The sequence below is a fragment of the Pocillopora damicornis genome, chromosome 11, assembly GCF_964200805.1.
Source record: "Pocillopora damicornis chromosome 11, jaPocDami1.2, whole genome shotgun sequence".
Lineage (NCBI taxonomy): Eukaryota > Metazoa > Cnidaria > Anthozoa > Scleractinia > Pocilloporidae > Pocillopora > Pocillopora damicornis.
Window position 1 is genome coordinate 21,038,371 of NC_142680.1, and position 8,888 is coordinate 21,047,258.

The following is an 8,888-nucleotide window of genomic DNA, read 5'->3' on the forward strand; positions in this document are numbered from 1 at the left end:
TGAAAGAACATCCCTTGCTTTTAATATGATAAATACGATAGGCGAATGCGTGAACTGCATCTGAAATGAATAGTGAAGTGTATGAGATAGAATTAATCCATGTGAAGCTGTTTTCAAGAATTACTTAAACAATAGTACTTATTTGTTTTGGCTGAAAATTCATCATAAATCGTGCTTTATCGGAATTTCCGAACACCTCGAAATAATAGCATTCATTTTTCTTTTTTGGAGTTTGGAATTGTTTTACAAAATATTTACCCTGGGTTTTGATACTGCACGTAACGAATACATTCAACGCGTTTTTCAGAACTTTCCACTTTGGGCATATATTTTCAGAGTTGTCTACCATGTGACATATTCCTTCAGTCATTGTGTAACGTAGACAGTCTTGATTCGAAGCTAATTAAGGGTATTATTTTAGAATGGAATAGAATAGAGTAGTATCTTTATTTAAACTCGGTAACAAATCTTCTATAAAACCAAATAGTGTCCCAATCTATTAATATTTACAAAATAAAATTGGTTAAAACTATCAATGTACTGTTTTATAAGATTGCCGAGTGAGAATCCAAAGACACAAATACACAGTTAATACGCTTTTTAAATTTACCTTTTGATCTGATTTCTTTGACATTCTCAGGTAATGAGTTTCATTAAAAGGCACTGCTGAAACTGAAACTGCGTTTAAGGACACCTATTGCGGAAGATACCTTTCTAAGAATTTCGTCAACGTGGTTAGACCAGGAAAGCCGATCGTCGACAACGACGCCTATTGATTTAGCGTGATCAACTTGTAATTTGATACTAATATTGTCATAGTTCTCTACAAGAATTTTCTTGCGAGAGCCATTGGCCATAAACTCAGTTCTCGTTACATGTAGGCTAAGGTTATTGGCTTGTAGCCCGCAATAAAGATTCTTTGGCTCTGAATTTGTTTCTTCTTCAAGGTTAGTTAGGGTAGAAACAGGTCACATTTTTCTCAGAAAGGGAACGTTTATCTGGTGGATTAATTGAATATTTCTTAAAACTTTAAAATTTAATAATAAAATGACTCGTGGCAATGAAATTTATCAGGGTCGGCCAGGGTTTTTGGGTATTCGGTATTCAGGGGCGTTTTAAATCGGGTATACGGTATATTGCAGCTTAAATATAGGTATTCAGTATATCACTTTCTTTGAATTTCAGGTATAAAGTATTCAAAGCTTCGATTATTTTTGGGTATATTTGGAGGAATTTGTGGTATTTTGGGGTATTTTGTCGATTTTTTTTCGGGTATATTGGTATTCCACTACCCCCCCTGGCCGACCCTGATTTATGTCGGTAGTCTACCTTTAATTTTTCAGCCCAACCTGTTACCCAGTGGCCTCTCGGTCGTCAACAGAGGAGCGGGTAATCCTTGGGGACAAATTAGTTATAGCTCGTGTCGCGTACGTTGTTGTTGAGGTACTGACCAACAGGAAAGAGCCTGCTTGCGAAAACCTTGGCTTTATTTACGTAAAAAATGGTGTATATTAAATAAATATAACTTCAATGTGGCTATTGCTTAAAGATCCAGGAATGAGTGAGGGAAAGCGCGCTGTAAAAGGCAATGAACAAGGAGACCGGCATGAAATGAATCGCTGTCGTGACTATCAGCAAGATTTCATGGTAGATGCATTCGACGAAGAATTCTGGTCTAGGGTAATGAATTTGGAATATAAGTTAAACGAGGAGCGTTGTGACTTCATTTTTCAGCTTTTTTAGTGGTACTTCTGTCGTATGTTTAATCTTCTGTGGATCACCAGCTTGATCCATTTATTATCATGATCAAGGTCCATCAAAAGCAGAACGAAGGGCTGTCATGGAATAGAGCTATGGATGAAGGTCATGTTGAGAAATTGATTTGGAAATACAAGGACAGCGGAGAACTCGACAGCGAGGATCCAGCACTTTTAATGTTGAAAAAGTGGCCTGCATCTGAACAGTACAAAGATAATCCCGATAAACTTCGTGGACTTGAGCAACTGGTATGTTGATAGCTTTAATTTCAGAGCTCAAAATTAACTTCTTATAGCGAAGACCTAGTGGTGACTGAACTTTTTTCTTCGGTAGCCATATGGAGAATTTTAGTCGACAAAAAGGGCGAGTATTAAGTTGATTAAGGTGATTAAGCAAAGATGACTACACTACATGTGAGGTTATGAATTGCTAAGATGTCTAAAGCAAATTCCTATTCGTGAAAATTTATCCATTGCATTGCACAGAAGTGCTGTCTACAAAAACTTGACGAAGAGTGTATACATCCTGTTCCACACAGCTAGCATAGAACATTTAAGGTCAATGTATCATTTAGTCACGATGCTTTTGTTTATGCGTTTCGTAGATAAATCGGTTTTTGGAGATTATTTTAGAAAGAGAACTTAATTCAAGGAACAGATACAGAGTGTTTCAAGATGAATATGACAAAACAAGAAAGACCCTGATGCATTATGCAACAGAGCTTGACTTTTTACACGTCACGAAAACACTTGTGAGGAAACATCCCCAGCTGATGACCATGACAACAGAAGATCAATTGGAACCTGTGAAGAAAAGAGCCATGTTGCCAGTGGAATTGGCAATGGAAGGAGAGAAAGACAATGTGGTGGCATTTTTGATCAGAGTTATGTCACATGAAAGGTAGATGTAGAAACATGATTACTATGTTAATAAACATGTATATGTTTTCTACAAGGTAGAATTTATGAAGCCAGGGCAGTTTGGTCTTGAAGATATCAATTTCATTTGCCAGGAAAATTAAAATTCTTAAAAGTTCTCTCCAACAATTTGTTATTTGTCCCATCATTTAAACAAAATGATGAACTAGCTTTCATTATTTAAATGAATGGAAATTTGTTTTTTATGATGACTAGATTAAGAAAGCTTTGTTTGAGAACCTGATCAAACAGAGTACTGAAACCTATAAATTACTTCTCAAGTAATGAGTTATTTTGTCTGTTCTTTTCAGCATTCAAAAATTATTTTCCTGGACACCAGGCAAAATGACCAAACCTAAACCATCCTTCTTCAGTTTCAAGGCAATTATTGAGAACCCTAAGATGAGGATGAGCTTGTTTTGTGTAAATACATTCAAAGGGACTACAGGTTTACTTTTTCACTAAGCAATTGAATTGTTGGGCTATGAAAAGCTGTTGGTGGATCCTCAAGTTTGATATGCATAATACATTACATTACATAACAGCGCTAAAGTACCATTTTCTGTCAAAAAGTAATGGAAAAGCCATTTCCTTTAGCCAGTCACAAAAATTGAGGGGTGGGGTGGTGCTTCCATCTCCGTATTTCAAAGCTTATCATTCTGAAGCCAGTTAAAGCCATTGTTTTCAGTAACACACTTCCTCACTAAACCCTTGAAGTTGTCTTTCTTGGGAAATTTGGATAGTTTCCTATCCAGAAAACTTCTTGAGATGCGAGGCTGGTATTTAGGTGAATGAGGGAGTAACCAGCCCTAATGCCAATTACTCTATCTGCACATTTGCCATATTTCTAGGGAGGAAAACATTATCATCATAATCATCATCATCTTTGTCATCATTATTAGTATTGTCATCTTTATTGCTGTCATTGTTATTTGTAATAATTGAAATTATTAATAAGATTATAATTACTAATACTAAACATTATGTTGTGGTATGCAACCATGTGGTAAAGATCAGATTGATTATTACTTTTTTGGTATTATTACCTCTTTGAAGTCATTTAACTTACATGTTCAATAGAACTGCTTTTATTGAAACATGTTCTGATTTGTGTTATTCACAGAGAACAGTTGTGGCTGTGTTAGACCAGATGATGAACCCTCACTGGCCGTATCTTCCACAGCGACAAGAAAACTATGAAACTGAAGAAGAGAGGGAGGCAATTGAGGGAGTCTGGAATACAATTTCTGATGATCCATTAAACTATCATTTTTCTTACCATGTTTTGGATGGAGATGAGGGTGGAAGACCCCCAAAGATTATGGCTTCAGATGGACACCAGCAGATAGAAAACAAATATTTTAACTGGAAAGACAAGTCTTGTTTACATGCCATTGTAAAGAGCAACAATAAGTAAGTTTTAAAAAAATACTGGTAAATGCCAGTAAAAAATACTGGTAAATGCTAAGAGATTGTAGCTGAAGTAAAATGTGTAATGTCACTTTAATCTTTAACTCCCAAGATCTCATTAATAATTCTCCTCACTGTCTGCAATACAATTCATATGATGTTAGTTTGGAGAATTTGGAATTGGATCAACTAATACTTCCCCAATTGATATTCTTCTTTATTCTCATTACTTGTCTGCTTGATATTGTAATGATAGTGTAAGGAGAAATTCTGTCTTGGTCACTAGTGGGACTTAAAGGGTTAAGATATGCAGAAACAGTAGAAACATTCAAATTTATCTGCTGATGATTCCAAGAACTGCAGTAGTTTGATTCTTAGATCAGTCTTAACTCATGCTTTAGACTGAGATCAGTTCTTTGTTTTTATTTTTAGGAAGCTTTGCAGCATCCTGTGGTCAGAATGTTGATTAAAACAAAATGGAAAAGTTATGGACACTTATTCCTCAGGTAAATCAGTTGTGTTTGGAGGCTCCTTACCATAAATTTTAGAAATAGCTGTATCATATCCATCCATATAGGTGTTGAGTTAAGTATTGATGTAGAGTGATAAAAACAGAATTGAGCTTAATTTTTGCCACTCCACACATATCAGCCAGTGAAAAAACTATGCAAAGTGGTTCAATCTTATCATAGTGTTCCTTGGAACACTGTGAATGCATGGTACTGTCAAAATTTAACCCTTTGATTTATCAAAGGTTTATTACAAAAATATTAGACAGGTTACCAAGATCTTACTGTTCTATATCTTTGTTTGAATTTCTTACACCTTTCCCTTTCTCCATTTTCCTCCAACAGAATGATGGAGTTGTAATTTCTTTTCTTTTCTGTAGCCTCCAAGCGGCATTATTTTGCATCTTTTTGCTGTGCATGTCATATTCTCTGCTGCATGCCTCAACCAAACTGGACCCCACCCAATACAGCGGTGCACTGGACTCACTGCGTGGATTTTGTGAGGTTATCACTCTACTTATGGTTGTGTTTTACATCTGTGAGGAAATAAATCAAAAAAGAATGTAAGTAACTTAATGCTGAGTTAACATCAGATTGTTGAGTGCAGAAACGTGGAAACTTGTTAATATTGTTAATTATTATTTCCCATTTACGCCATTTTACCATATTAGGAACGCACCAGGTATGCCTCGGTGTAGAAGAGGGAAAAAATACGGACAGAAAGCAGAGTAACAAAATGGCCATTCTGAAGCATCCAAACACTTCTTTTTTTTTCTTTTTTTATAATTAATTTTCTTAAAAAACGAACCTTAAGGCGCGTCAGATTTTTCTTAAGCCATAATAACACATAAACGGTTCATTTGTGTTGTCTCACGCCTTATACAATCGATACGAAGTTCAGATTATTTTTTATACCAAAAACCTGCGTGGAATGCTAGAAGAGGAGCGATTACATAACTAATCGTCTGATTTCTTGTAGAGAGGGGCGTTCTTATTTCTCAGAGTGGATGACCTTGTTTGACTGGTTAGGTCTGCTGTTGATCCTGTGTATAATACCTTTACGGTACATGGATCATATAGCACAGTGGATGGTGACATCTTTGGCCTTCTTGTTCAACTTCATGAGAATATTTAAATTTTTGTGTATGTCAAGGTAACTTACAACTCCCAACTGATTACTCTAGTTCGGAATTAGCACTGATGAATTAGAACTCATCCCTTCGTCAATCTAACCAAACATTGCATCAAATATTTCTTAGGACTACAGGATTATACACACAAACCTTGGCTAAGATCATTTTACATGACGTCACAAGATCCACGGCAGTTTTTATTGTGATCTTTTTCTCCTTCTTTTGTGCCTTGACTTTATCACTTTGTTACTCCGGATCCAGTGAAAACCAAGAATTTCGGTGCGTCTCTGTTGAGTATATCTCCTTAACAAAGCTATGAAGCTGTTTTGGAAAAAACAACTTGGATATCGTTTGTTACAAGTCAATAAAATATTTGACAATTTTCTTTGGAATTTGTTGAATTTGATATGCTCTTCACTAGCTAGATGTTTTATTTATTCAACTATTCTCATCCTTTCTAGCAAAAGAAATTTACTGGTGAACAGAACGCATGTAAAGGGAGAAAACCTAACATGCTGCTTTTAATTTTGATTCTGCTTTTAGTGGTCTTGGAGACGTTTTGTTGAGCGGACTTCGTGCACTGTCCGAGCAGTATCCAATGGCGGAAAATTACTCAACTTTCAAGTAGGTGGTACTATTCTTTAAAGATATTGCTTCTCTTAATTTGCACATAACGACTGCATCTACCTGAGTTGTAAATGCCAGTTCAAGGGGATCAGATATCAGCCTTTAATAAGAAATTGGGCTGGATTTGGCTAGGCCTGCTGCGCTGTATGATAAGTACTGCCTATGCATTCGTTTCTTGTAGTTTAGTTGAAGTTTGTGATTACTTTTTTTTCTGCAGCTGGCTGTCAGTTCTTTTGAGGATGGCGTACATGGGAACAGTGACAGTGATTCTGCTCAACATCCTCGTTGCACAAATGAGTACGACCTACTCACAGGTCAAGAAAGTCGCTCGTCTGGAATATGATGCGGATCGGATTTTACAGCTCACGCGCATGGAGAGATTACCTTTTCTGGTAAGTAGATCCATTTGGTAATAAGCATGGAGAGTTCAGAAGTAAACAGCGAGTGTGTGATTGAGGCTATGTGCGATCACACAAATGTACTGCCCGCTTGTGTAAGCGTGAATGTAAGCGTGGACAGAAGGTTTAAGCAATTGATTTACTTACTACGAATTTTCTCTCTCCAGAATTTACGCATAAAGTATTACAAGGGAGGAGACTGGGTCAGTGAAATGAAACTCGCGCAAGGTCTGTACTAAAATACATATACATATGTGTACCAATGTGATTTTAGCCTTTACGTTGTCTTTCAAAAAGTCGTTTGTAAAATGGAGACCGGGTGGAGCTTGAGAAAAATGAAAAGGATTAGCTGCCCACGTTTCAATCCCCTTTTCTGATTATTTACATGTCTAAGAAGCAATGCAAGAGAACACGTTTTTATTATCAGTCTTTTTTATTGTAATTCCTTCTTGTTGGGCAGAACGAAATGCTATGTCGAGTTGATACTCTGTTAAAAATTATTGAAGGAACATATAGCAGAATTAACAAAGAAATATATAACCAAAACATACGTAGCATTCCAGCGCATTAATGTATCAAGGTTTCATTTTCTTCTAACTTGTGATGTTAGTTTCCTTTTAGAGCTTCTTGAATTCAGTGAAGATCGTAATCCTTGGGAGTCGGTGGAAGAGAAGCTGAATGCGATCAGGTAAGAACGGTGCTTTTAGCACCTCTCTTCATTACTTTCGGCTCTTTAATGAACCTATTCGACCTCACAAAGAGGGCTTTCGTGTTATGAGTGTCGTAAAACTAAAGCTAAAATAATCACAAAGACGATCAATCAGGTCATTTGAGAGTATAAGAGGGCAATTTGGTATTATCAACCGAGTTGACAGCGTAAATTGGGCACGTTTCAAAGCTGACGTTTCGAGCATTAGCCCTTATCAGAGCGAATGATGAAGGGCTAACGCTTGAAACGTCAGCTTTGAAACGTGGCCAATCTACGTTATCAACACAGTTATTAACGCTGAATTACCCTGTTATACTCTCCCACCGACGCAGCAGCACAGTTTCCTCACAAACTTGCCCCATAATTCATTTGAGAGTAATCTCACCAGGAATAAATAGAATCATCGAGAAATCAAACAAAATTCAAACAAACTGCATGAAGCTCGGGAAAACGCGAGTGGCCAAAGCAGCAGTTGGTTTTTTTTTGGTTGGAATTTGATTAGTTAATAAGGTTACGCAAGTGTTTCAGTCCAAGCGAAGAGCAACTTGATAAAACCCTTCCAATACAACTGGCCAACCAGTACCTGCTAGCCCACGCCACGCATCCGTTTTCGAGTGTTGTAGCAGTTTATTGTATTGTGTACTCCCATTTACAGGGATATGATGAGAAAAATGGTCAAACAGATGAGGCCTCGACAAGAATAAACGGATGTTTGTCATACATAATGTCAACTTCAAACACCTTTCAAGACTACCGGTAGATTGGTAGTTATTTCAACGTTGTAGTCCAGTTTCGGCGTAACAGACCACAACGTTAACCTCGTTCTCAGGGTCGGGCAGGAAGAAGAGAGACCCTGGGAAGTAACTTACGGAAGTAATCTTCAACATTTTGAGCTGTATAAGCAAACTTTAATTTAAGAATTTTACCCTATCGACTCGATTCATCGCACAACCAAGATTAATTATTCAATATTTGATTTACTGAAACGGTCATTCAATCATATTCGGTCAAAAACCAACCTTTTACAACCGTTTCTTTTCATGTTAATGACGGAACCTCTTCTTCATTTAGAGGTTTAAGTCAGTAAATGTTGACAACACTTTTTTTTTAATATTACGTCTACAAAGGAGAATTTTAAGGAACTGTTCTAAACTTTATTAAACTATTAACAATTTTTTTCCCAACTTCATAATTCTACACCAGCTAGTAATTTCAATAACAGGTATGAAACCAAGAGTGTAACCATTAAATTAAAGTCTCAATTGAAAAAAAGAATTAATAACACACAGCTTTGATTAATCATTAAGTATTTAGTATGTTGAAATCTTTAGTATCGCTCTCCATGAATAGACCGCCCTCCTTTACTGGTAAAATTTCCGCACAGCTCCATACTACATTATGCATTCAGTTCTTGAATAGAGAAAACA

At 36.6% G+C, this 8,888-nt stretch overlaps 1 protein-coding gene and 1 pseudogene across 2 annotated transcripts in view; one reads left to right on the plus strand and one right to left on the minus strand.

The window, feature by feature from the left end:
* Positions 1-8,888, minus strand: part of LOC149038167 (uncharacterized) — a 92,634-nt gene that overhangs the window by 31,741 nt on the left and 52,005 nt on the right. The gene's annotated exons all lie outside the window — the stretch shown is intronic.
* On the plus strand, positions 1,817-8,733 carry LOC149038169 (uncharacterized; annotated as a pseudogene). The gene is made up of 13 exons (XR_016181054.1): positions 1,817-2,006; positions 2,363-2,658; positions 2,987-3,098; positions 3,799-4,092; positions 4,518-4,591; positions 4,975-5,157; positions 5,574-5,747; positions 5,854-6,006; positions 6,271-6,351; positions 6,572-6,746; positions 6,920-6,980; positions 7,374-7,440; positions 8,117-8,733. The product of XR_016181054.1 is annotated as an uncharacterized LOC149038169 (transcript).